The sequence below is a fragment of the Lissotriton helveticus genome, chromosome 6 (assembly GCF_964261635.1).
Source record: "Lissotriton helveticus chromosome 6, aLisHel1.1, whole genome shotgun sequence".
Classification (NCBI taxonomy): Eukaryota; Metazoa; Chordata; class Amphibia; order Caudata; family Salamandridae; genus Lissotriton; species Lissotriton helveticus.
The window spans coordinates 170025692-170051625 of NC_136067.1; the positions used below are offsets into that span (position 1 = coordinate 170025692).

Here is a 25934-nt window from a genome sequence, read left to right on the forward strand (position 1 = left end):
TATTAGTTTTATACAGGTAGTGATTGCCTAAATGTTGGTAACAATATAAATCACCGTAATTAGCAGATTCTAAATACAAATCTTCAGCATCAAAGGCAGCATAGTATTTCAAATCAGAAAACAAGGCTTCTACGGCCTGAACATCCCAATCATCAGAATGTGTATTTTGTTTAATTACATCCCCCATAGAAACTCTAAGCACATTAGGGATATTTATAACCTCAGTGGGCCCATGAATTTGAAAACGAACAGCATCCCCTACAATCCCATCTAAGACAGGCCAAGCAGTGATGTTAACAAAACCCAAGTCTCTCTTCAATCTGTGTGATGAGGAATGGGGAGCCAATGTTCCATTGATATGTCGAATGCATGTTCTCTCCTCGACACAGTGTCCATTGACAAGCCGAAAAAAATACACCACAAAGCCAATTGACATGAAAAGGTAAACTGAAAAAAGCCCCAACCAAATGTAGGTCCAAGGGGGAATCAAAAAATGTTTTCTAAACAATTTAGCCAAAACAGAGACCTTTGAAGGTTTCCTCAATGTTTGTGAATCAGTGTCAAATGAAAATCTGGATTCTGTAGCCAAGCGAGTTTGCAAATCAGGCATTGATAAGTCAGTTGGGTAAGTGTTGTCAGTTTCATCAAGTTGAGTACCAGGCAGAGTACTCAATAAAGGACTAGAAATTGCAGGCATCTTGAGGGCAACATCAGGCACTGGATCAGAAGCCGGGGCCAAAACAGAATTTCTCAAAATCGAAGGACATGAGACTGCCAGTGTCATACTAAGAAGAATCGGCCACTCTGTGTATCTTGACATTGTCAATGGAGATATACCTGTTTTCCTTACGACCTGGAAGTGGTGGTAAAATGACTGTTCTTGTGCCCTTCTGTTAGAACCAGGGTCTCTTAGTTGGCAGGGGTATGCACCCTAGTCCAAGTAGGGACCACCGCTTCCGACCTGGTAGCTTGGCGCAGAGCAGCAAAGGCGTAACTTCAGAGGCAATGTGTAAAGTATTTGTGCAACACACAACGACGATGACACAGTAAAAACACTCACAAAAGGAACACCACACCAGTTTTGTATAAGAATAAGAATTTCTTTATCTAAAAATTATGCGAGAACCAAAAGCAGGTAAATCCAGCTCCAGGCAAGATCAATAATAAAAAGGATTCCAGTTTCCAAGCAAGATCAATAATCAATAAGAATGAATCCAGTTCCCAGGCTTGATCAATAACAAAAAAAGGATTCCAGTTTCCAAGCAAGATCAATAATCAATAAGAATGAATCCAGTTCCCAGGCCTGATCAAATAACCAAAAGCTCATGTGTGCCAAGGGCTCTTGCTGGTAATGTCTTTCTCACAGTGTCCTTGGATGGTAAAAGTACACTTGAGGTAGGTTCTTATGGTCAAAATTCACTGGGGGAAGGTTCTTAGGCCAAAGTTCCCTTGTAGCGTAATAAGTGTGCCTCTCATAGAAATGATGCTCCCAGCGTAGGAAGTGCGGCTGCTGGTAATGCTAAATAATGCCCCAGTGTCAATTACCAAGTAATTATGCCCCGTAGGCCAGTCAGTGAAGGACGGTTCCCAGCCAAGCACAAAGCTCACACTCCAGGTACCCGGCCAACCCGCACCCCACCCCTTCGCAGCAGCCTGGTTGCACTGAGGCGTTACCTGGGGTGGTGGTTGCGGACGCAGGTGCGAGGCTCCTCTCCCCCTGGGGCCTTGGGCTCAGCAGGCGCTGCACGGGTGGGGGTCACAGCCACACAGCGCTCCTTTAGCACAGCGCTTAACAGTGCCTAAAAGTCCTGGGCAACGACGGAGCCTCCTGCCACACAGCGCTTCGCTTCTCAGCGCTACACAGCCCGCTCCGGTCCCAGTGGCGGTGACCTCAGCGCCAGAAGCAGAGGCAATTACAGAGCCCTGGGAGGATCACGGGGAAAGCAGTAATGAGGGCAGGCACAGCGTTGCAGGGCAAATCTTGAGAGTGTTGTTGCTGTTCCAAAGGGCAGTCTTTAAAACGCTGTGGTCCAAGGACAGGTAGTTTCCTTTAGCTTAAAAAGGGTGCAGTCCCAAAAAGGCAATCTTTAAAAGGTTAAAGACTCTTTAAAATGCTGTTCAAAGAAAAGTAGTTCCTTTGGGATGTTGTGGAGACACTCTGGTGGTGATGTTGCAGTCTCCCATGCAGGGCAGGATCAGCAGACAGTAGGGCAGCTCAGCAGGTTGTGGGGCAGCAGTTCCTTGGAGCAGTCAGCCTCCTTCCCAGTGGCAATCCTCTTGCGCAGCAGTCCTCACTCCAGCAGGGATTCTTCCAGGTCCAGCAGTGTAACCAGAATGTGAGGCCAGGACCCTCCCTTATATATCTTTTTAGTCTAGGGGCTAGAAAGTGGTGGAAGTCTCTGGAAGGGTCTGGGGGCAGGGGCTTCTGGAAGAGTCCAGGGAGTTCTGGTATGTTCCCTGCCTTCCCTGACCTAGCTGTCACAGTGACGAGAGACAGGCCGTTGAGGCTACAGTGGGCAGCCCATCACAGCTCATCCCAGGGAAGAAGGTGTGAATCACCACTCCCACCTCCCAACCCAGGCAGGCTATCAGTATACAGAGGGGAGGAGGGAGTCTGCAGAGCCTAATCTAAGTGTAGGCGGGAAAAGGTCCCCTTTATAAAAGTGGGATCCCTAGCGTAGTAATGCCCAAACCCTATATATCATTGGAAAGGGTTCCCCGCCCCGAGTCCAACAAGACCAAACATGACAGACTTATTAGGTCACTGTCAGAAGTTATTCCATAAGGGGAGGTTCCCAATGTTAGCCTATGGAGGATTAAACCTTACTGCGGTAGCAGTGGCTTGTGGCAGATATGCCAGCCTCACAAGGTTTTAGGGAAGAGCACCTGCACCTCAGCACTGTTTAGCAGTGGTGAGACGCCCAGAGTCCTAAGTCCAACAAAATATAGAATAAAAATGGGAGGCAAAAAGGGCAAAAATGTAGGGGAGACCACCCTAAGGCTGACAGGTCTAACACCTTCACACCAAGCACTGGAACTGGAGCTTGATAAGAGGGACCAAACTCTTTCTTGTTTTCGATCTTCTCTCGAACCAGTTCACCAACTTGGGGTAGCCAGTCAACTACCGGGATCTGCAACGCATCATCCGAGGTGGAGGGCAAATGTTCCTTTGCAAGACTGTCTCTCGTCTCTTGTAGATTCTTGTAGATTGCAATGTTCATCTACGTCAAAGGAGGCAGCAACAGTCGCCTGGTCTAGATTGTCAAGGTCCGGTACAAACATCTTGATACCAAAGAGCATTTCGTATAGGGTCCGCCCACCCAGAGACCTTCTAGGGAGATTATTTAGAGCACGCTGCACGCTATTGAGGTGGGCCAGCCAGTTCCTGCCAGTGCCTATAACTCTAGCTGTCAAAGACTGCTTTAAATCTCGGTTCATTCGTTCCACAACACTCAGGTCTGTATGGAGATGAAAACTTGACTTGGACCCCCAACGAAGTCCTGGCATCCTTATACGCCTTAGAGGCAAAAGCCGGACCCTGATCCGAATGGAAGGTACTACAGGCAAAAATCCCTACAAAGACACGCGAGTCTCTTATGACAGTTCGTGAATCAGCGCTGCGGTGTGGCCATACCCACACAAAGCGTGTGCATGAATCAACTGCCATTAAGACGTACTTATACGCAGTATCAGAAGAAAAAGGACCGCAGTGATCTAAATAAACACAACCAAGCGGTTTATTAGAAATGTACAACTGTGTCTGGGGCGGACGCGCAGCAGTTGAAGGCTTAATCTGCTGGCAAATGTCACATTGAAGGACATAATCACGCGTCTGTTTGTACAGTCCCCGCCACCAGAAACGTTGCTGTAACTGAGATACAGTCGCCGAAACGCCCGCATGCTCAGACGCAACACCTTCATGGGCTGCAGTAATCAGTGCTGGCCTGCGGTCCGCATTGTGAATCAACCTTTCACCAACGTCAGGTATTTTCACATAAGGAACTTTATCAGGACTTAAGTGGTATGAATACTTCGAAGGGAACCCCTTAGGATATTTACTCCTCTTCTCAGTCACAGCAACAGCTGCCAAGATATCATCATCAATCTTACTTTTGAAACGTGTAACTGCTGCAACCAAATATGTCGATACTGCTGATTTTGCTGCCTCATCGGCCAATGAATTGCCAACAGCGTGAACTCCCACGCGCTGATGACCGAGAGTATGAATTAGAAACACGAGTGGCAACTGCTCTTTAAGCTCAGCCACTCGGACACAGATCATTTTATGTTTTATTGTGCTACCCTTGGAATCACAAAAACCATTCTGAATCCAAAAGAACAGGTTTTCATTGTAAGACTGGACACAGTAGTAAGAATCACTCACAATAAGAGTTGTCACACTAGGATCAGCGTACTCCAATACAAGCATCAGAGCACGAAACTCTGCCAATTGTGCGGTGCAGTCCCCAAAAGTCTGCGTGTGCACGACCGTGGACTTGAACTCATCATTCACCATGGCACCTACCACAATGGCGCAAGCTGAAACGTATGCATGCTTAGACCCATGCGCAACTTGCGCTGAACCATCAGTGTATATGATGCAATGAAAATCCTCTAAAGGCCGCATAGTCAAAGGCGCAGGATGAACAAATTCATACTGCAAAAACTCCTGCGACTGTAGGGAGACATCAAAAATAAATGTGACATCCGGAGACGTCAATGATGCTGCCCATTGTATCCACGAGGGTGCAAAGCTTTAGAATTCGGTACACTGGCTCTCGTCACTGCCTCTAGTGCAGGATACGGGGTAACAACCAACATGCGTTTTCCCTGCGACAGTGCACGTTCCTTAAGAATCGCCATCTGCACTGCTGTCAAAACTTTTTCCACAGCAGAAAACTGCATTTCAGCTGAAGTGTACAAGTGTGACTTGTAAGCAATAGGTACTGTGTCTCCTTCATTAAAAGTAAGGTAAGTAAAACCCACCGCCCCAGGGATGATTCTTATCACCAGGTTGGTGTGGTTGTCACGAGTCAGTAAGAATTTAGATTCTAGAAGATCAGCCTGCAAAGATTGCAAAAAATAGCTGAATGTTCCGGCAGCCAGCAAGATTTGGTAAAAGTAGGTTGTATCAAAGCACACAAAGGCTTGATACGCTCGGCATATTCAGGAAGGTATGTACGCCCGAAATTCAAAAATCCCAGCAAGGAATGTAACTTTTTCAGAGTTGTAGGAGCGCACAGTTGTGCGCATTTCTCCAAGAAGTGAGTAGCCAATCCTTGACCTTCATTGTTGACCTCATAGCCCAGGAACAACACTGTGTACTCTGCAATGTGAGACTTTGCAAAGTTGAATTTGTAACCAATGTCCGCAAAGTTACAAATTATGCGGTCAACGCGACACAGATGCGCCCAAAGCTTGTCGTCTGTGAGATAGATGTCATCCACATACGAACACGCATCCGTGTCCACTCTCTCTAAGAGAGAGACAATGCGGGCAGCAAACACGCCTAGACTATTCTTATAGCCAATAGGTAAACGTTTGTCTTGGCGTTGTTTGCCACCACTTGTAAAACTGGTCCATTGGGAACTAAGACCATCCAAATTGTGGGCAAAAAAAACATTGGAAATGTCAAGTGTGGTTTTAAACCGTTTACGCACGAGACCATCCACTAAAGCAGAGCCGTGGGTATTCTTTATTGCACAGGTACGACAATGCGAGTTCAAATGCCGGTAATCCATTACCAAACGGAACGAGCCGTCTGGCTTGGTCACAGTAAAAAGAGGGTTATTCATCGGTGACACACAAGTTTCAATTACACCTTGATATTCCAATTGTTCAAGGATTTCCGCAACGCAAGCCTTAGTTTCGCGTTGGGTGGGATATTGAGGTTGAGGCTGTGGCATAGACCGTAAGGGCACCTCTGGTGCGGGGAAAAAGTATCCCAACCACAGTGAGTACGGTACAGAGCCGGCGCAAGGGCTTTCGCCCACTCTTCTGCAAAATTCAGCGCATGCTCCTTTGAGACAGTGTGCGCGAAACTAGGGAGGATCACCTCCTCCCCTCTCGGAGCTGCGAGGACAAAAGGTGGGGGCCAGTCAGCTTCTGCTAACAAAATGTCATAGGTAGTCGTAAGATTTTCCCAAAATACCCTTTTATGGTACGTTGTATGTCACCTTCAATTAAAAGGAAAATGTTATAAAGTCTATCAGGGGGAGCTACTCTGGTATCAGCTGTCTCCACAACAACAAACTGGTCAGTCGCTGTCACCTTCAGTAGTGGACGCAGGGCCTCTCGCACTATGGTAATCTCCGCCGCGCTGTCCAGCAAGGTCAGAGCCCATGTCAGATTCCGAAGCTGCGTTTTCACTATCTGTGGCATATCTCGCTGTTAAAGCGGCAACTTTCTTTTTCTGAAACTGGGTTCTTTTCGGTGTTGAATCGTCCTGCTTCCCTTTACTGTCTTTCAGGCGGGGCTGGTCGCATCCCTGCTGGCCACCCTGACCTCTGCCGCCTCCTCCACCAATGGTCGATGAGGCCGATGAGTCCTGAAAAGAAAGGGGAGAGCGTTGTTCAGAAACCTGAAAACAATCAGGAGATTTTATCGTCGCGCGATCGCACAAGTCATAAACACGTTCTGTAGGTGCAGGCACTGGTGATGCAGGACGTGACCCCTGTTTCTGTTGCTGTTGTTTACCCTGTTTTTGTTTTTTTGGCCAATTTTGCATCTTAGCCTTGGGCTGGTCGTCTGTTTCCGACTTCTGCCCTTGGGGTTGCTTTTTCTCTTTAGTAGAGAAAGGCTTGACACCCAAACTATTACAGCCCACGGTCTTATAAGGCACCGTGATAATTATCGGTAACTGGCGGGGTTTATCGGCATCGGGCACCGCTTGCAAAGCATTAGACGCCTGAAAGCTTACCGCATCTCCCTTGACATTCGCAAGTACGAGATCTGAAACTACGTCAAAACTGCCGCATAGCCGCACACCCAATTCAACCGCTGCCTCAGGTCCGTGCTCATCCTGAACACGCTTAATGACCGAGGGAAGGACGGTCATTGATGGAGTGCCGAAGCACCTCGTGTACACCGCCGCAAAAATCTTACCCCAAGATTCACAGTCACCAGCCTCTAGTATCAAGTCTTTCGGCAAACTAATTGTCAGAATCCAGTGTTTTTCAACAGGAGTCGTGTTAGGAAATACTGCTTCCAGCTGGTCAAATTTCTCGGCAAGCCAGAAAGGCATATCATCCTTATCCTGGGGGCGCTTGCCCATCACTGCATTAACCATAATGGGACTAAGCTTCATACCGCTCGGTCTGGCTGGAAGCGCCGCAGCACCTGGGGCCCCGCCCGGGAGGTTGCGGGTAATGTATTGCACTAACGACCGAATTACACTAATTTCGACTGTATGTAGCAGCCGTAAATCAGCAACGGGAACCGCTCCATGTCGAGGATGCGGTGTAAATCCAGCCAAAACAGGCCAGGTAGCACCTGGAATAGACAAAGGACCTAACCTTGAGCCTAACAAAGTGTGGGGTAGGGCGCCATTAAACAAAACTCGGTGCTGCCAAGCATTAATCGGAACTTTCTGTGTCCTATATGGAACATATTCCTGAGGCATGGCAGTAGCAGTATAAGTGTCGAACACACCAGTATTTGCATTTACTGCAGGGAAGGTCACCCACGAATAGAAAATCTCATACGGGTAAGCTACTTCCGCACTTACTACCATAATAACCGCCATGCCCTAATTCACTGAGGTTCTAAGTCTCTATTCCTCCAAGACAGTATCACAAAGGAGGGTCTGGGTGTTGGCAGGATGGGCCATATTTGACTTGGTGGGGGAAGAGCTGTCAGCTACCACACTTGCACCCCAAAGGCACTGACTCAGCTTATTCACAAAGCCTAATGCGCCCCGAGACAGACTGGGACCAGGGCACAGAGACAGTACTTCCAGACACCACCTTCTGCCCAGGCCCTATTTTTATGACCTGGGACTGCTTTGCTGACCAAAGTTGTAAGAAAGTGACTCTGTATATACTGGCCCAAAGTAAGGTACAGTGTGTACAGAGACCACAGTCCCCAGAGGTTTGGCAGAGGCTAAAGTTAGATATAACCTTACTCTCTAAAGTGGTAGCTTGGTCGAGCAGTAAGGCAATATCAGAGGACAGTGTAAAGCAGTTGTTGTACACAGTCAGTCATCAAATGGTCTCACACACTCAAGAACTGAACTCTAGGCCAATTGTTTTGTATGAAAAGATATAGTTGTTTTATTTTAGAACCAACAAGGTATCAAAATATACTTTCTCAGAATGGATTACTCTAGTTAAATACTTTTCAAATAAGCAATAGACTTTTGAATACAATAGTGACAGTCTGTTGCAATAGGCAACACAATTTCAAACACAACGCAACATTGAGCTCAATGGGATTTTCTAGTTAAATGCAATTAATTGCTTTGTAGATTACTTTTCTAACCACAGGACTGGATCCTAGATTCAGTCACAGGACATGAGCTGTAAACAGTTAAGTAAAAGCTTTTTGGTTACAGTAGTGATTTTTAAGGAATATTATTGTATTTTAAAAGTTGACACGTAGAAACTTTTCTGGATAAAATTACCAATGTTATCCTATGGAAGGAAATTCAGTTTGCAGGTAAAGTATGTTTATGTTACTTTTGTAATCCAGTGCTGGGCTCCTAGGTTCTGCACTGGGACATCTATCTAAAACAGGCAAGTAATTAAGTTTTTATCGTTGGCACGATTTTTAAAGAATATTTGTAAGTTTCAAAAATCGACCCGTAGAAACCTTTTCAGCAAAAAGCAGGTAATGATATCCTATGGAAGGAAATTCAAGTTACTGGCAAGTACGGATAAAATTATTTTTCAGGGTCAGTACTGAGCTACAAGATGCGGCGCTGAGGTCTCTCCTGATAACAGGTGAGTAAATCGGAATTCGTTGTTCGGCTGATTTCAGATGAATATTTTAAAGTTCCAATACTCCACACTTAGAATTTCCAAGTGAAACCAGTCAATGTTAGCCTACGGAAGAACAGTGAGTTAATGGCTTTTAGGTAAGTACTCGACTGGCAGAGTTAAGGTTCTGGGCATAGACTCAGGGGTCTCTCAGGGTCAGGTAGGTACAGTTGGTACACCCTCAGCGGCACAGGGGCAGCCAGGTGCAAAGGTAGGTAAGCCCAATGTTATCCATTGAGAGGGAGGGGGCCTTTGGTTGGTGGCTGCTGGCTAGCAGGCCATGCGGCTGTGGGAGCTGGGCTCTGGGTCACTTGCTCATGGCAATTGGGGAAGTAGGATAGGACAAAGGTTGCACTGCCTGGGGCACTCGGGCGGCTGGGTGCAGGGTGCTTCTGAGCCGTCGGGGGCTCAATGTTATTCAATGGCGATCTTGAAAAGGGAACAAAGGCTGCAGGCTCGGGGACGGAGATTCTTCGAAGCGATCAACACTTTGAGGGGTAAGTTGGAATCTTGGAGGATAGGTATGCACCCCGGAGTTGGGCACAGGAGGCCGGGAGCGCCGGGTGCAGGGGTGTCTTTTGACGTTGGGAAATCTTACCCTCTGCTGGTCGCGGTAGGAGGGGTCCCTGGTTCTGAGGCTGCAGGCGTCGTCTGGGTCGTCGAGGAGGGTCCTTGGCCACTGGATTCCATGTCACAATCACCGGAGGGACGTCCTCAGGGTCTTTGTCCACTCGGGCACAGGCCGGGCTCGGCCGGTGCAGAGTGGGCTGGATTTGCGGTACCTGGCTGGCACCAGGGGTATTGCTGTTTGAGCAGAACCACTGCTCGTGGGAGTCCCAGTCTCTAAGAGGCTGAAGGCAGGCAGGTCCTTCGGGGTTCTCGAGGTTGCTGTCCGCAGGAGACGCCGGGATTTAGCAGGTTCAAGGATCAACAGGCCTGTAGTGCTGGGGCCAAGTCCGTTGGTGTCGTCCTCTTGTTAGCAGCTGCATGGCAAGTCTTCTTCTTCTTGGTTTACTTTCTTGTTTCGAAATCGGGATCTGAGGAAGGAAGGTTCAGGGTGCCCCTAAATACTACATTTAGGGGCGTTACAGGTAGGGGAAGGGCAGGGACCAGTAGGTCCCTGTGCTGGGGTGAGTACACCCCCTATCCTGCTTCTCTCCTGTGGGAGGGGGGCAGGAGCCTATCTCTGTTTGGGCAGGGCTCCCCATCCTCAAGATGGCCGGAGCCCAGAGTTGTGCTTCACCTCGCCTCTCCCACCTGAGGGGTGGAGTTGGCACAGGCTGGCACACCCCCTTTCCTCACATAGGGTTTCCCGCCAGTATTCCCGCCAGAGTGGGGGTCAGAACTGGTGGGGGCCAGTTGCTGAGTACAGCAAGTTGTCTGGAGAAGCTCAAAAAGGCGGTATGCCTTTGAAGCTTCCCCCTCCCCATCCTGGGGGAGGAGACCTAGCACCTCGCCCAGGATGTGCATTGTTGCAGGCCCAGGAGAGCGGGGGCTCTCCACCCAGGGGTCCAGCAACATGTCTGCTGTGTGGCAGCTGTGTGACAGCCTCTCAGACAAGACGTGGACTGTAGGTTAGGTTTCAGGGGGCATCTCTAAGATGCTCTCTGTAGTGCATTTTACATTAAATCCCACACTGGCATCAGTGTGGGTTTAATGTGCTGAGAAGTTTGATATCAAACTTGTCAGTCTTCAGTGTAGCCATTATGGTGCTGTGGAGTTCGTAATGACAAACTCCCAGCACCATATACTCTTAATGGCATCACTGCACTTACAATGCTCAGGAATGGCCCTAGGTACTGTAGGGGCACAGGGCTCATGCACCTGTGCCCACACCACTAGCATGGGGCACTCAGCTAGAGGGGTGACTGATGTATGTCTCTTAAAACTGTATAAAAACTCCATTCTCAGGGCCAAAACTTCATATTTTTCACAAACAATTCTTAGTTCAGCTTCCAAAACCAAAGACATTTTCTCGATCGTTAGAGAACTTTCTTTGCCCGACCGTATCACCGCGCAACCCCAACCTTCACAAGTTTTCTGTGATTCACTTAACTCATTTTTTATTGAAAAGATTTCCTCCATCAAAAACAATATCCCTTCCCCTTCTCCTTCCAGTGTTCACCTTTTACCCCCTAGAAACCCCTGTTGCTTGTCTGAATTCCCCCCCATCTCCCAGACTGAATTTATTTCTTTGTTACACGCAGTCAGCTCAGGTTCTCCCAATGATTGTTGCCCCCCCCCCAAATCCTAAAAGCTGCCTTCTTGGCCTGTCCTGGCCCCCCCCTTGGCCCTTCTCAATGATTCACTCGCTACAGGCTCTGTCCCTAATGCTTTCAAACAAGCTGTTATTGTACCTATTCTCAAAAAACCTGGTACTGATCCATCCGTTCTAAGCAATTACCGGCCTATTTCCCTTTTGCCGTATCTGGGGAAGGTCCTGGAAACTTATGTCACTCGATGCCTCAGCGCATTCATTGAGAGTTCCTCCTTCCTCGATGACCAGCAGGCTGGTTTCAGACCAGCCCACTCAACCGAAGCGGTCATCGCGGCGGTGATGGATGCGCTGAGACTAGGTGCTGACCGGAACCTTACCCAGGCCCTGGTCTTATTAGATCTGTCTGCGGCTTTTGACACGGTCGATCATGATATATTGATCGACCGTGTCAGAAATGCGGGCATCCAGGGCCTGGCTTTAACTTGGATTCGCTCCTTTCTTCACCAACGTTCTCAATCGGTTCATTTATCCACCTTTTCTGCTCCTTCCTCTTCACTTTTTTGTGGTGTCCCTCAAGGTTCTGCTCTTTCGCCCCTTCTATTTAATCTTTACATGCACCCTCTCTTAGCCTACTTTCGTCACACCTCAGTAACCATTTTTAATTACGCAGATGACCTACAGTTAATCTTCCCTATTGACACCTCCTCTGCTTCTCGTACCTACTTTCAGTCCACTATGTCTACCATCTCCGAGTGGATGCACTTCAGCCAGCTGAAGCTTAATCCTAGTAAGACAGAGCTCGTTCTGACAGGAGGGCCTTCCAACCCCTGGATTCCAGTTTCCGGCCCCAATCTCTTGGCCCCCCACCCTGTCCTGTCGATACTGTGAGGAGCCTTGGCGTGATTATCTCCAGCGATTTATCTATGAGACCTCAAATCAACGCTGTCACTTCTGCTTGCTTTTACCAACTGCGCAGAATTGGCAAAATCTGCAGGTTCCTCACCACAGAGGCTCTTGTACTTGTGATCATGGCCCTTGTCATCTCTCGTATCGACTATGCCAATTCTCTTTATGCCGGGATTCCTGCTTACCATCTCCATCGGCTCCAGCTGGTGCAAAATCAGGCGGCCAGACTGGTTTTTCAACAGCCAAAACACCAGCATGTCTCGCCCCTGTTGAGGAGACTACATTGGCTCCCGGTAGCCTTTCGATGTACTTTCAAACTGGGATGCACTGTTTTTAAGTCACTAACTGGTCTTGTTCCTGCTTTTACTTCACGTAGTCTCAAGCGTTACATCCCGTCTAGGAACCTGCGTTCTTCTGACCACAACCTCCTAATCATCCCCAGGTTCAAACGTAAAAAACTTGGTGGCTCCTGTTTTTCGTTTCTTGCCCCCTCTACCTGGAATTCCCTTCCCGTCACTATCCGACTCTGTCCTGATTATATTTGCTTTCGTAAACTTCTAAAAACTCATCTCTTCCAGCTAGCCCACAATTGAACCCTCAGTCCCTCTGTTATGCTTGTCTCTGAGCGCCATGAAACCAATTGGTGTCCGTGCGCGGTACAAAACCTTTTAACATAACATAACATAACGAATGCCAGGGCAGTGGGTTTGTGGGCATGGCACACAGGGATGTGTGCCATGTCAACTCTTTGTTTAGTTCTGTACCAGGACACTCGCCTGCAAAGGCAGTGTGTGTGTGTGTCAGGGTAAAGGGCCCCTAAGGGTGGCACAATAAGTGCTGCAGCCCTTAGAGGTCTTCTCTGGTCACAAGGCCCTGGGTACCTAGGGTACCATTGACCAGGGGCTGACATGTGGCCTAAGATGCCATTTGGGTTTTAGCTTCAATACAGTTTTGGGGAAGGAACACAGGCCCTGGGCACCTGATTAGCAGGAGCCCAGGGCACACTCAGTCAAAGCACATCAGCAATTCAGCAAAAAGTGGGGGCATACCATGCAAGAAAGATGGCACTTTCTCACAAAAGTCTACTGTTGCTGTATCAGGACTCTTATGCTTCTGTGGGCTGACCTGCTGAGGCCAGCCTGTCTGTGTGGACCCAGGAAATCTCCAAGGGTCAGTCGACTGGTCCACTGTTCAAGCCAAAGGGACATAACAGGCTCCTTCGACTTTGATGCAACTCCACACATCTCAACGCAGTGCAAAGCAGCTCAAAACTGGCACCGGTCCAGCTCAACACACCTCGTCTTCAGTGCCGGCACATTGCAGAGCAAGTCCTCGCAAGCCCCAGTGGTCACTTCGCCGCCGACACAGTTAGACATCGACACCAACCCCGAGTGACGCATCTCGTCCTCAGTACAGACGCAAGGAAGCACAAGTGTTTACAGCCCCAAAGGCTTCCTCAACATTGACGCCGGACTTCGCATCACAGCTCTTTGTTGACAACTCCTCAACGCTAGCCTGTGCAGCTCGACGTGGGAATTTGCTTTTCGATGCCCAGGCACCATGGTACTTTGTCAGCGGGCTGTAGCTGGCCCACGCTCCATTGTGGTCAGCCTGAACTTGTGACTTAGACCCAGTATACTGTATAATTATGCAAAAATCGCAGCCGCCGCACAATCACATAATTCCATTGGCCCGGCCTAACATGCAGAGTCAGACTGGGCTAGAAAATAACCCCGATACCAAAATAAAAGTGGCCACCATTAGTAAGTTAGGTAGCTATAAGAGTGTCCCATGTTTGCAAACTAGGCAGTTTTCAACTTGTAAAGAGATTTTTTGTAAGGTATGGAAGACTGAATTGAGTTGAGTTTGCTTCAGGGAATGTTTGCTTTAATATCATGAAAATCAACAATAAAAACCGGCTAACCTGACCATAAAGCAGGTCAACAGATAGCCAAATAAACAGACAACATACTGACCTGACAGCAGGGCTTTAAGTGGGATGAAAAAACTGGGGGGTATGGGGAATCTTTCAAAGGTTCATAGCTGATGTAATTAAGGGCGTAGCTTGAAAACATGTAAGCTATAAATCTGTGCAAAGTGTAGCGTGCCGCCCGATTGGTATTTTGCTGCTTCTAACATTGCTTCCAGATAAATAATACATGAAGTAACATTACATCTACAATAAGCCAGGACTATTGGCCTTGCCAATGGTTGTTAGTTCGGCTTTCAACTCACGGCTTATGCCGACGACACACAGATCGTGGTCTCCCTCCTACCCGGCAACACTGATAATACAGCAGATAGATTCAAAAATTGCATGCACGAAGTAGGGTGCTGGATGGCACAAAGCTGCCATAAATTGAACTCCTCGAAGACAGAGGTCTTGCTCTTTGGAGCTAGGGAGAACTTCTGGTCCCCGAGATGGTGGCCAGACGAAATGGGACCACTCCCCGTGCCGGTTGACAAAGTCAAAAACCTGGGCATACTGGTGGACAGCGCCCTATCCTTCAAACCCCAGATGAACGCACTCTCTTCCTCTCTCCATTACACCCTCAAAACCATCAGAAAAATCCTTCCATATCTGGAGAAGAAATACAGGAAAACGATTGTTACAGGTCTAGTGCTCTCACGCCTAGACTACTGTAACAGCCTGATGTTAAACGCCCAGCAGAGCGTACTCAATAAACTTCAACTACTGCAAAATGCAGCCGCCCGCCTGATCACCGATACCCCCAAATTTGCTTCGGTAACTCAAGATCTGGTGGCACTACACTGGTTGCCAATTCGCAAGAGAATCTCATTTAAGGCACTATGCATGGTCTTTAAAACCCTTCATGATATGGGCCCTAGACACATGAAATTGCTTTTTCGCTGGCATAAACCAGCACGAACCCTGAGGTCAGGAGAATTGGCTCTGGTTACGGTCCCCAGAATCAAAAGAGCTCGCTGGGGAGGTAGGAGCTTCTCCCTTAGGGCGGCAGAGGCCTGGAACACACTCCCACTTGTGCTCAGACAAACTCAGGGTCTGATGGCCTTTAGAAGAGGACTCAAGACTTGGCTCTTCACTCAGTAAGCCTGCTCACTCACGTTAGCCCTTTCATACCAGCGCCAGGACACCTCCGGGTATCAGAGCGCTCTACAAATGTGCCAAATAAATAAAATAAATTAGTTGGATAAGATGAAGATGAATATGCAACAACTATGGCTTCGTTGTATATAATATTGAAAATGCTTCAGTTCTAAAATGATGAGACTGTGAAAGAACTATAACGAATCTCTTTGAAGTTACATTAAAGGCATCGAAGGTGGCACTGCTGTAGAGTTATGATTTATTTTTTCACTCTAAGGGTGAGGGCAAATATGGAGAGCCCAATAGGACCATTCTCAGCACCTGCTTATTAGAACTGCTGGTGCTATGCACTGGCAGGACCGGCCCACTTAAATCCCTACCTTACAGATTACACCGTTGGGCACAGCCTGATTGCCCTATAGGCCAGTGTGACCCTGCTAACGTGTTATACATTAATTGTTCAGATACTAGATAAATGTTTTTGCAGTCAAATTTAAGGACATACATATAGGGCCAGATAAGGGCCATTATCAATGTCCATTTTAGTTGGGTGCATTTTATATATTTTGGGTTAAAGACTTCAGTGACCAGCAGACTTTAAGCCCTGCTCCATCCACTTATACATGTTGATTCTGCTCCTTAGCATGCACCTCTTGTCTCACTGCCGTGATCACACCTATCTGCTCCCCCTTCACTTTATTGTTTGTCTTACCCTTTAATTCACCTCTCTGCTCCCTTACCCCTCATCCTAGCTGAGCAGTTTCCATTGTGATGGGCCATCATTCTATGTTTTGCTCTGTGCCCTGCAAGATATTCTGCTTTTTATTCATACAGGGGCAGGCTCACTTCACATGCAAGGGCACTTTAATTACCTGTCTAATTGATGGCATCAACATGCAGATGCAGCCATTAGTCCCACAGAGAGGAGCCAGCAGGAGAGATTGTTAAAAAAGAAAAATTATAAACTCTTAGGGGGCCCCTGGGCCTCGAAACTGTGGTGTCTTTAAAGGTGTGAGGCCCCATGGCTGCAAGCAGGCGTGGGCCCTGTGCAGCTGCCCACACTGTCCATGCCTAGCGCTGGCCCTGAGTGGGTGTATGACTGGCCCAGGGCACGTGCACCCAGCACCTTTTATTGGCATGGTCACCTGACTGGTGACGTCTGTATTGGATGGGTGGGACTAGACACTGCCCCTAGGAAGGGACTGCTATATGACGTGTCCATTACATACATGATGCTGAGCCAAAGTCGAGGCTCAATCCTGGTTACCCAGTTCCAAAGTCGGCAGCTCTGGCCCTGACGCAACAAGAACGCAAGAAAACATAAAATACTTTTGCAGGCTCTTTCAGTTTTATTCAAAATATAATTTGACTTTCTCTCTTTTTAGACACAACATTTTCGCTACTTTGAAAGCCCGATTAAATTTTTTAAAATAAAAGATAACATTTACCCACATTAGAGACTTGATGCATATAAATATTTTTTTATGACAGCACTATATAGCTAAACACATACTATCATCATGTGGCATGTTTTCTGTCAATGACAATATGCACTAATTCGTTTTAAATTCTGTCTCACCATTAAATCTTCATAAAAATTAGGCCACCAACTTTTGCATCCTCATTGCCGTCCAATCTCTATTTTGGGAGCGTGACTATTCAAGGTTCTGATTAGTAAGTCTAACAAACCAGTAAGATTCACCGCCTGCCTCTGACAGGAAACCAAACCACCAGCGTCACTGAAGCGTGAATGACGGGGCTAACGTCTCGCGCAGGCCGGTGGAGGTTCACTCACAAGCGGCGGCGCCGTAGTGCATGCTTCAGGGTACGTCATGACGTCTGGAGAGCCATAGGAACGTCACGCAGTCCCTGGGTAAGGGGGTGACCCGTAAAACTTGTTTGTGAGAATTTTCAAGTGAAGCCTAAAAAAACCTCAATTCTGTGTCAAAATAATCCGTGTTTAAGGGGCATGTTTTTTTTTGAGCCAATCATTTAGAAAGTTAGTATGTGTTTAAAAAAAATCCATTCAGTAAATCCTTAACCATTCTTTAATGTTTCTCTTAAACTTTCTCGGACCGCTGGTGGCAATTTATATATTTTGTGCCTCCTCTGTTCTTTTGTAATGGTCATTCGACGTGATTCGTGAATTGATGTTTCTGGACCGCTTTGCTGAGCGCTCCCGCCCAGGCGTTGCTAATCTCATTGTAACAGAGAAAAGACCGAGGGAGAGGGGTATTTTAAGCAAGACGTGCCAACCGTAAACTGACAGCCATCAAAATGATAATTACTGCCAGTCTGAATTATTTTCTGTAAACCCTGAAGGATCGTGAAGGCGAGTTCACAATTCGAAGAATTGTTTGCTTTTCTTAAGCCTTTTGTCTTGTAACTTGAAAATGCTTTCAACTGTCATGATGCTTAACGGCTATTTGTCAGTCTTTCAAAAATCTCAGGTAATGAACTTGCATTTGGCTGGTGTTCAAGCAAGCGTGCCGTAGAATACATTCGACACAACCACACAAAAGGAAGAACTTACACACACAGGTGTGCATGCAAAGACACAAACAAATGTTCTCTCAATCTCACAAACACACAGATTCATCCACACCCATATACACACAGATATTCCTAAACACACACAGTTTGGCAGACACAGACATTCATGAACACACACTGATACAAAACATGCACCCATGCACACACACATTCACTAACACACACATATACGCATACAACCAGACATACACACACATACTATTTTTTTTTGCCCTGCCTATGGAAAGCCAAGGTCTTGGTGGCTGTTACAACTGTGCAGAAACATGGGGATCAGACACTACATAGAGGTGCACAGGCTTTTTAAGCATGAAAACGATACACTTATTGTGTTCAACGTTTCTCGGTTCCTACACTCGATGTGGGGCATTCGTAGAGTTATTTTAAAGAAAACACTTTTAGGAAACTTCTAGCTCCTAGCAACCTTTACATATGCTGCTAAGCCATGTTTTCACATATTCATTGTATGATCATTTCTACTGTAATTACCTTCCCTCTAGGTTTTTTATTTGTCTAATACTATTCGTTTTAAGGTGGATTTTTTTAACACTGCTACATATATCTATCAGATAAAGTCAAAAGCTTTTTAACAACCAACAGGTGTTTTACTTACCAATGAATTGGTTATTTGTTTAAATATGTGTTACTCTATCCCTTCCTGCACTCAAGGTAGAATCGACAAACTCTGTTGTGTACATTGCTCCGCACCCAATCATAGTACCGTGAGTTGCCATAAGGGAACGTACTCAAGAATGTACTAGAAAACTTTGCACAACTTAGAAATGTACTATTTTTCTATGTAGAAATAATGTTCATAGTTTTTATGATGATATATTCTGTTTTCTCTTTTTATTCAAATTGTATTGTATTGTCTTTTTATGTGCTTTTTATGGCCTATAGTTACTGTCGAAATAAAGCTTTTTTGACTGACTGACATACTTTCTTGAATTTAAATCAATAACTGAACTCCCGTTACTCAAGTGTAAGAAATACCTGCACCTTTCTAACCAGCTCTTTAAGAACAGGTGCGGTGTAAAAAGGCGCTGTACAAAACAAATATTGACCAAGGGGCTCTACACACTATACACATTTATGTACATGAGCTGTTGGGCAATGCAGACATTGTACAGATGGTGAATAAACATAATGGTACTGGAAGGAAGCCCTGCTCCCGTACTTGTGAGGTGTAAAATTAATAAGGATGAAGACTATATACCCACGTGTCCTGGGTAAATATACTAAATATTAACTGTAGCCCCGTGGGACGCATTGAGAGTATTTTGCGGTGATGCTCCGCATTGATACAGGTTCTGCCGATTTATTTGACGGGTCCTTTCAGCTGATTGATCAGATTTGTATGGTCATCAATGTATTGGTGCATTAGACAGATGATAAGGAGGTCCTGACGAGGCCCCGTAAATCGCACTGGGTCAAAACGTCGACAACACTGCCCCATGGTTGATTTATGATTTATTCCTAGCGACAAACTTATGTAACTCTGTACGGTATCCACCTTGGGTCTTGTACAGTTCTTTACATCCTTCTTCTTTTTTTTTTTTTTCTTTTCTTTTCCCACCACTGGTACAAATTCAATAATAAATATTTTAATTACCCAGTCAGTACAAATTGTAGAGGCAAACACTATAATACATCATTATATTGTGAAGGAGAGAAAGATATTGAATTAAGTATCACATATTACAACATACTATGCCTTCTTACAATTCCAAAAAGTGCAACGCATGTAGAAATAGAAAGTGCAATGGTTCGATAGCCTTAAACCTGCAACATTGACTAATTTATCTTCTATAAAGTGCTGAATAACACAGTGTGAAAGTACAGATCATAATCCTGATTTACCATGCATTATAAAAATATCGGATCCCACTTTTGGGTGGCCCTAACCCATTTGACTTAGATTTCTTCACTATGTCGAACTCTACACATTTTTCTAAGCCAGTCTGAAAAATAGGGACTCCATTTTGACCTCAATTTCTTTAATATTAATGACTGTTCAACCAGCATTGAGATATAGATTTACTTTTGAACACTTGAAATCGCACCTCTCATAGACCAATACTCCAGCAATGATATAATCGGGTATTTGGTGAATTTGAATTAATAGTTGGCTTTCAAGTATTGAGTTCCAAAAGTTATCTAGTACCTCGCACATATCACCATATACCATGGGACCGCATTCTTACATATATGTATACTTTTATGAGTTCTGCGTCTTCTGCACCTTTTTCACTGTACATAGTGAACCTTTACTTATATCAGAATAATTATACTTTTGGACAACAGAGTAAAGTGGCTTTGATTTATCTAACTGAATCATATGATGCATGATATTGATTTTGTGACATGATTCAGTCAGTCAGTCAGTCAGTCAGAATATCTTTATTCGACTTATTTAAAAGCCATACAAAGAGGGGGAAAAGTTAAAAACATTTCATACAAGGTTTTTCTTCCTTTTTCTTAAAAACGGTAAATACAGACAGACGATTAAAAAGTATTACAGACGGTTAAGGAAGTATTACATTCAAAAATGAGTATAAGTAGTAAAACATTTGCTTTAAGGCGAATCTAGGCAGACGCTTTCACCCTTGAGGCGGCTACCAGAAAATTAGCTATACAAAAGGTAATGAGGGGAATGGGCAGTAATTGTAAAAAGAGCAGGGCCGGTCTCACTTGAGTGAAGCCAGCCTCTTTAAGAATAGGCAACAAGTATTTTTTCCTTGGCTCTGAATACAACCCACAAAACATGACAAAATGCATTGTATCTTGTACAGAAAACTGATCGCAGCTACAGGGCAAGGCTAGTTCCGGCTTCTGCCAACTTTTAAAAGATCCTAGATAAAAATGTAACAAATGAAATCTAAACTTAATTAAAAGGAACCTATGGAAGGGAATTGTAACGAAACCAAGGTAAGGTGCTAGTGAAAATGAGTTAACAAGTAGGCAATGTTCCCTTACTGACGGTTTCGCCAGTTCACATTCTTCACGGCATGCTTCCTTCCTTCCCATAAAGGACTTCTTTACAAAATCAATGTCATGTACCTTGATGTTCTCGGGGGAGAAAAAAAGCTCCGGACGTCCCAGATCTGAGAATGCCTTCGCCAAATAGGCCAACCAGGGGATCTTGTTTGATTTGTCCAGAGACAGGACGTCGGACATGATTTTATGATTTAATGGGAGTTCTTCGTTCATCCACATTTTCAACCAAAAGATCAGAGGGGCCATGCTCAGCGTGTCAGACAAGAAATGTAGGCCCACTTCTTTATGGATGGAGTAGGTTGGGGTCGACTGTGGTACAGAAAGCAGGGTTCTAATGAATCTATTCTCTGCTCTCTGGATTGGTTCCAAATTAACATGCCCCCACAATGCGGAACCATATAACGCAATGGCCACAGATTTACTCTTATAGATATTTAACAGAGCTTCCATAGGCCTAGCCCCTAGCCTACCCGCAAAGCCCAGGAGTGCTGATGATGATCTAATGACAGCCAGCCTCTTTGCTCTTACCTGCGGGCCCCAGGTCCCTTTCTGGTCAAACAGGACGCCTAGATAGGGGAATGTAGATACCCTGGAAACAATGTCCCCCCTACATGTAAATGTTTTATTTCTCTTCTTACTGCACTCACGCCCCACCACCATTGTATGTGACTTGGTTACGTTTACCTTAAGATCCAATCGCTCCATAAACGAACCAAAGGCATTCGAAAGGTGCTGAAGGCCAACACCCGTGCGAGCGATCAGTACGGCGTCATCCGCATACAGGAGCGCCGGGATTTTAACGGCTCCTGCATGCGGGACGTCGGCTTCCTGCTCCCCTAGGTGTGCGCCCAGGCCGTTAATGTAAATGGTGAAGAGCAAAGGGGCTAATATACAGCCTTGCCGTACCCCCTTTAATGATTCAAAGGGGGGGGTACATCTACCCTCATTCGTTACACGTACGGCTGCAAAGAGCTCTTGGTGCAGAGTGGCCATAAACGTGACCAATGCCTCATCAATGCCCATTTCCAACAGGATGGCCCACAACTTTGTCCTATTGACCAAATCAAAGGCCGAGGAGAGATCCATGAATGCAAGAAACACGGACCCCTCCTTGGCCACGGTGTATTTGGAGATGAGCAAGTGCAAGTTGGCGCACTGTTCAATGGTCCCTTTTTCTTTCTCTAAAACCATATTGTATCTCAGACAACCCGCCACAGCTCTCAACACTTTCCCTCAACCTAGATAAAAGGACTCTACCTAGGATTTTTATGGATGAGTCCAAGAGGGATATAGGCCTATAACAGGCGGGATCATCCCGCTGGCCTTTTTTAAAAATAGGGACGATGGTGGAAGTGTCCCATGAGGCAGGTGCTCGGTTGCCATTGACTGCATTGAACACATTTGCCAAAACCTCTGCCCACAATTTTGGTGAATACATGAAAAAGTCAGCAGGGACTCCATCGGGACCGGGTGCCTTATGCTTTGTAGTGGCCAAGATAGCTTTTTCCACTTCTTGATAGTTAAAAAGGATAGGACGGGCAGCTGAGGTTACCAACGGAACACCTTTGATTGCTTCGGCATTATCCCCGTATACATTTTTAAAATGAGACAACCATTTTTCGACGGGGATAACACAGTCCATGAATTCATTATTATCATCTGAGAAGAAGGGCTGTTTAATAATCTCCCAAAATTTCCTACTATCCTTCAGGACTGTTACTGAAAGGAGATTTTCCCACGCTTCACGTTTAATGGTGTCCTTTCGTTTCTTTACGGCTAACTTATAAGTTTTCCTCAGTCTGGTGATCTCATCTTTTACTCTAGGAGTATTTTTTAGGGCTGCCAACAGTAATCTGTGAGCTTTAGAACATGCTGAGTCAAACCAGCGCTTATTTCCTGGGATTCCTTTTTTTGGCTTAACTAAAAGATCCTGTGACACCTGGCCACATATTGCCTCGAATGCCTCTACAATTTCTTGGCCCTGCGCACAAGGATTTTTGAAAATCTCGACCTGGTCCTTGATCTTTTTTTTTTCTTTTTTTTTTCAAAAACCTTTATTTGAGCATCAAGAATGGGCCTACAACCTCACGGGCTGGCCGCTAATAATAAGGCACAAGGCATGAATTAGAAATGTACACCCGTGGTCGGGTACAAATCCAGCACAAAGCATTACTCCCCACATGTACAGAGCATTTTGAATTTTTATTTTATACAAAAAGCAAAACAAACACTAAAAAGGCGAATGCATGGTAATTAAGGTCAGCCCAAAGAACGGAGGGGATGGTCCACGAACAGGAGAACATACCCAGAGCCCTGAGGCTCCAACAAGGTCGGGGGGGAAGGGGAGCAGCGGGGAGAATCGAAAATGCAAAAAACAGCATGAAAGGGTTCCGGGAACGCTCGCCTAGGGAGATAAGATAACCTCAGCAGTGCCTACAAGGGGAGGGGTACAGATATCCCCACGATATTCATTCCACTGGCCCCAAGTCTTCGTCCACGCCCTGGGTCTGCCCCTGGCCACATAAACAGTCTTCTCACGAAACATGGACCAGTCCATGTTATCCTCCCATTTCGAGACCTCAGGGGGCCTGGAAGCGCCCCAGAGTTGCGCAACATCCCGTTTCGCAATCATGTAACCCAAGGTAGCCCATCTGGTCTGGGCCACAGAGTAGTCAGTGGGCTCCCACACATTCAACAGACATCGTCGAGGCTCTGGCCGCAGGGCCACACCAGTCACGTCAGTCATCACCTCAAGCACAGCAGTCCAGTAAGCCGCCAGAACCGGGCACTCCCAAAGAATGTGTAAAAAGGCAGCACTCGACCCACAACCACGCTTACATAACCCATCCAAGGAAAAGCCCATCGTCACCATACGCGGACCAGTGACATACACTCGATGAAGGATCTTAAGTTGAACCAAACGGAGACGGGCAGGAATGGCTACCTCCTTGGGAGAAGAGAGTGCCGATTGCCAATCTTCGTCGTCCAGTTCCAACCCATCGCTGACCCAAGCCTCCCGAAGTCGGGCCAATAAGTCCGCCCGATTATTGATCAGCTTCTTATAGATCAGGGAAATAGTGCTATCATGCAGGTGCCCATCAAGGACACGATCTTCGAGGGGGGAAGACTCGGGCAGGGCCTCATCAGGAGTCAAAACTGAGGCGAGGGCGTGCCGGACCTGCAGATAACGAAAAAATTCCCTACCATTCAAACCATATTCGGCCTGGAACGACTTCACACTACCTTTCGAGCATACATCACCCACCTTACAAATCCCAATCATATCCCAGCGGTCGAAACCCTTGGTAGACCAGAGACAGCCCAAACGTTCCGAAGCATAAAGCGGCGTCGCCAGCGTCAGTCGATCCTCCCATCCCAAACTCACATTCGCGGCTCGCCATACAGTTACTGCAATCCTGGATGGGCCCACAAGATGGCGCCCGGCTGATCGAGAATAAAGCGCTCTATTAAAGTCCCCACCCGGCAGCTGAAGTCTATCCATCTCGAACGCAGGATTCCGACCCGGTGAAAACATCACGTGATTAATAGCAGACAACTGGGAGGCCCAGTAATATCGCTTGATATCGGGGAGCGCCATGCCCCCGTCGTACCAAGGGATGGTGAGTTTCGCGAGGGCAATACGTGGACGCCCGTCCCAAATCAATTGCCTTTGAAGACTCTCGATCTCTCGGAAATAGGTCTTGGGGATCGCGTCATAGGAGTTCTGGAGCGCGTAAAGGAACCGCGGCAAGGACATCATTTTAAACAGGGCCGCCCTGCCCAGAGGAGACAAAGGAAGCTTACGCCAACGGGCCACATCCAGTCGCAATCTAAGCAACGGGGGGAGGAGATTACGCTCAAAGCGGAGCGAGGAGTCCAACGTAATAAAGATCCCTAAATATTTGAAGCCAGACTGGACCACCTGGATAGGAAGCCTGCTCGGCAACGGGGGCAAAACACCCGAAAGAACATACACGCAGGACTTGGCCCAGTTAATAACGAGGCCTGAGTTGGCACCAAAGGAAGCAAGAACGTCAAATAAAACAGACAGAGATTTGCGCGGGGAGGTGAGATATAAAAGAATGTCGTCCGCGTAAAGTGAAACGCGGTCCTCAAAGTCCGGAGACCAGCGAATCCCCTTGAGCGAAGGTTCCCACCGAAGCCAAGCAGCCAATGGTTCCAGGGCGAGTGCAAAAAGCAACGGAGACAAGGGGCATCCCTGACGGGTACCTCTACCAAGGGTGAAAGGAGCCGAAACCCTTCCATTGACCACTACTTGCGCCAGAGGTTCCGCATATAATAACTTTATCCAACCAATAAACTCAGGCCCGAAACCAAATTTCTCAAGAGCCGCCCAAAGATAAGGCCATTCCACCGTGTCAAAAGCCATTGAGGCATCCAACGATGCCAAAATGGCCGGCTCCGTCAGAAGCCCCGCCCTCGCAATCGCGCCGTGAAGACGACGTAGGTTCAGAGCCGTGTTGCGATGCGGGATAAATCCGGATTGATCTGGATGGACCAAGCCACTAATGACCGTCAGGAGGCGGGACGCCAGGAGTTTCGCCAATACCTTGGGTTCAACATTTAGCAGGGATATGGGCCTGTAGGAGGAACAAAGATCTCGCGGTTTACCATCCTTGGGGATGACAACTATCGTGGCCAGTCGCTGATCATAAGGGAGAATACCCCGTTCCTGGGACTCTAGAAACATGGCGCGAAGATACGGAGCCACCCTGTCGGGACGCAGTTTGTATAGTTCAATTGGCAACCCGTTCGGGCCCAATGCTTTGCCCGAACGGAGTGAACGGATGGCAGTAGCTATCTCATCAACAGTAAAGGGGGAGTCCAACGTCACACGATCCAAATCGGAAACACTGGGCAGAGCTATATCACGCAATAGAAGGCGAGAGTCAGCCACATCTCTCACAGACACAGGGGTATACACCACACGGAAGTACTCAGCAAAACGGTCAACTATTCCAATCGGGTCCGTCACACTCTCACCACTCAAAGACTGAATCACGGGTACCACACGATTAGCCCTCCTTCTTATCCAGCCATGCCAGCAATTTACCCGCTTTGTCACCCACATCATACAAACGTCCCTGTTGCTCCCGAAACATCACTTTAGCAGCATCTGTGACCATGGACTTATAGGCAAATTGTTTCAGACCCAGGGCATGGAGTTTCGCAGACGTGACACCAGATTCCAAAGCAT

At 46.7% G+C, this 25934-nt stretch overlaps 2 protein-coding genes across 4 annotated transcripts in view; one reads left to right on the forward strand and one right to left on the reverse strand.

Moving 5' to 3' along the window:
• The window catches only part of FAM167A (family with sequence similarity 167 member A), a 332782-nt gene extending 315910 nt beyond the window's left edge, over positions 1–16872 (reverse strand). Inside the window, exon 1 of one of the 2 annotated variants that reach the window (XM_078647572.1) lies at positions 16749–16872. The gene's annotated coding sequence lies outside the window, so the exon portion shown is untranslated. The remainder of the gene's footprint in view (positions 1–16748) is intronic. The other variant, XM_078647571.1, reaches the window with a different exon arrangement.
• Positions 16873–16923: 51 nt separating this feature from the next.
• The window catches only part of BLK (BLK proto-oncogene, Src family tyrosine kinase), a 410535-nt gene continuing 401524 nt past the window's right edge, over positions 16924–25934 (forward strand). Inside the window, exon 1 of one of the 2 annotated variants that reach the window (XM_078647570.1) lies at positions 16924–17042. The gene's annotated coding sequence lies outside the window, so the exon portion shown is untranslated. The remainder of the gene's footprint in view (positions 17043–25934) is intronic. The other variant, XM_078647568.1, reaches the window with a different exon arrangement.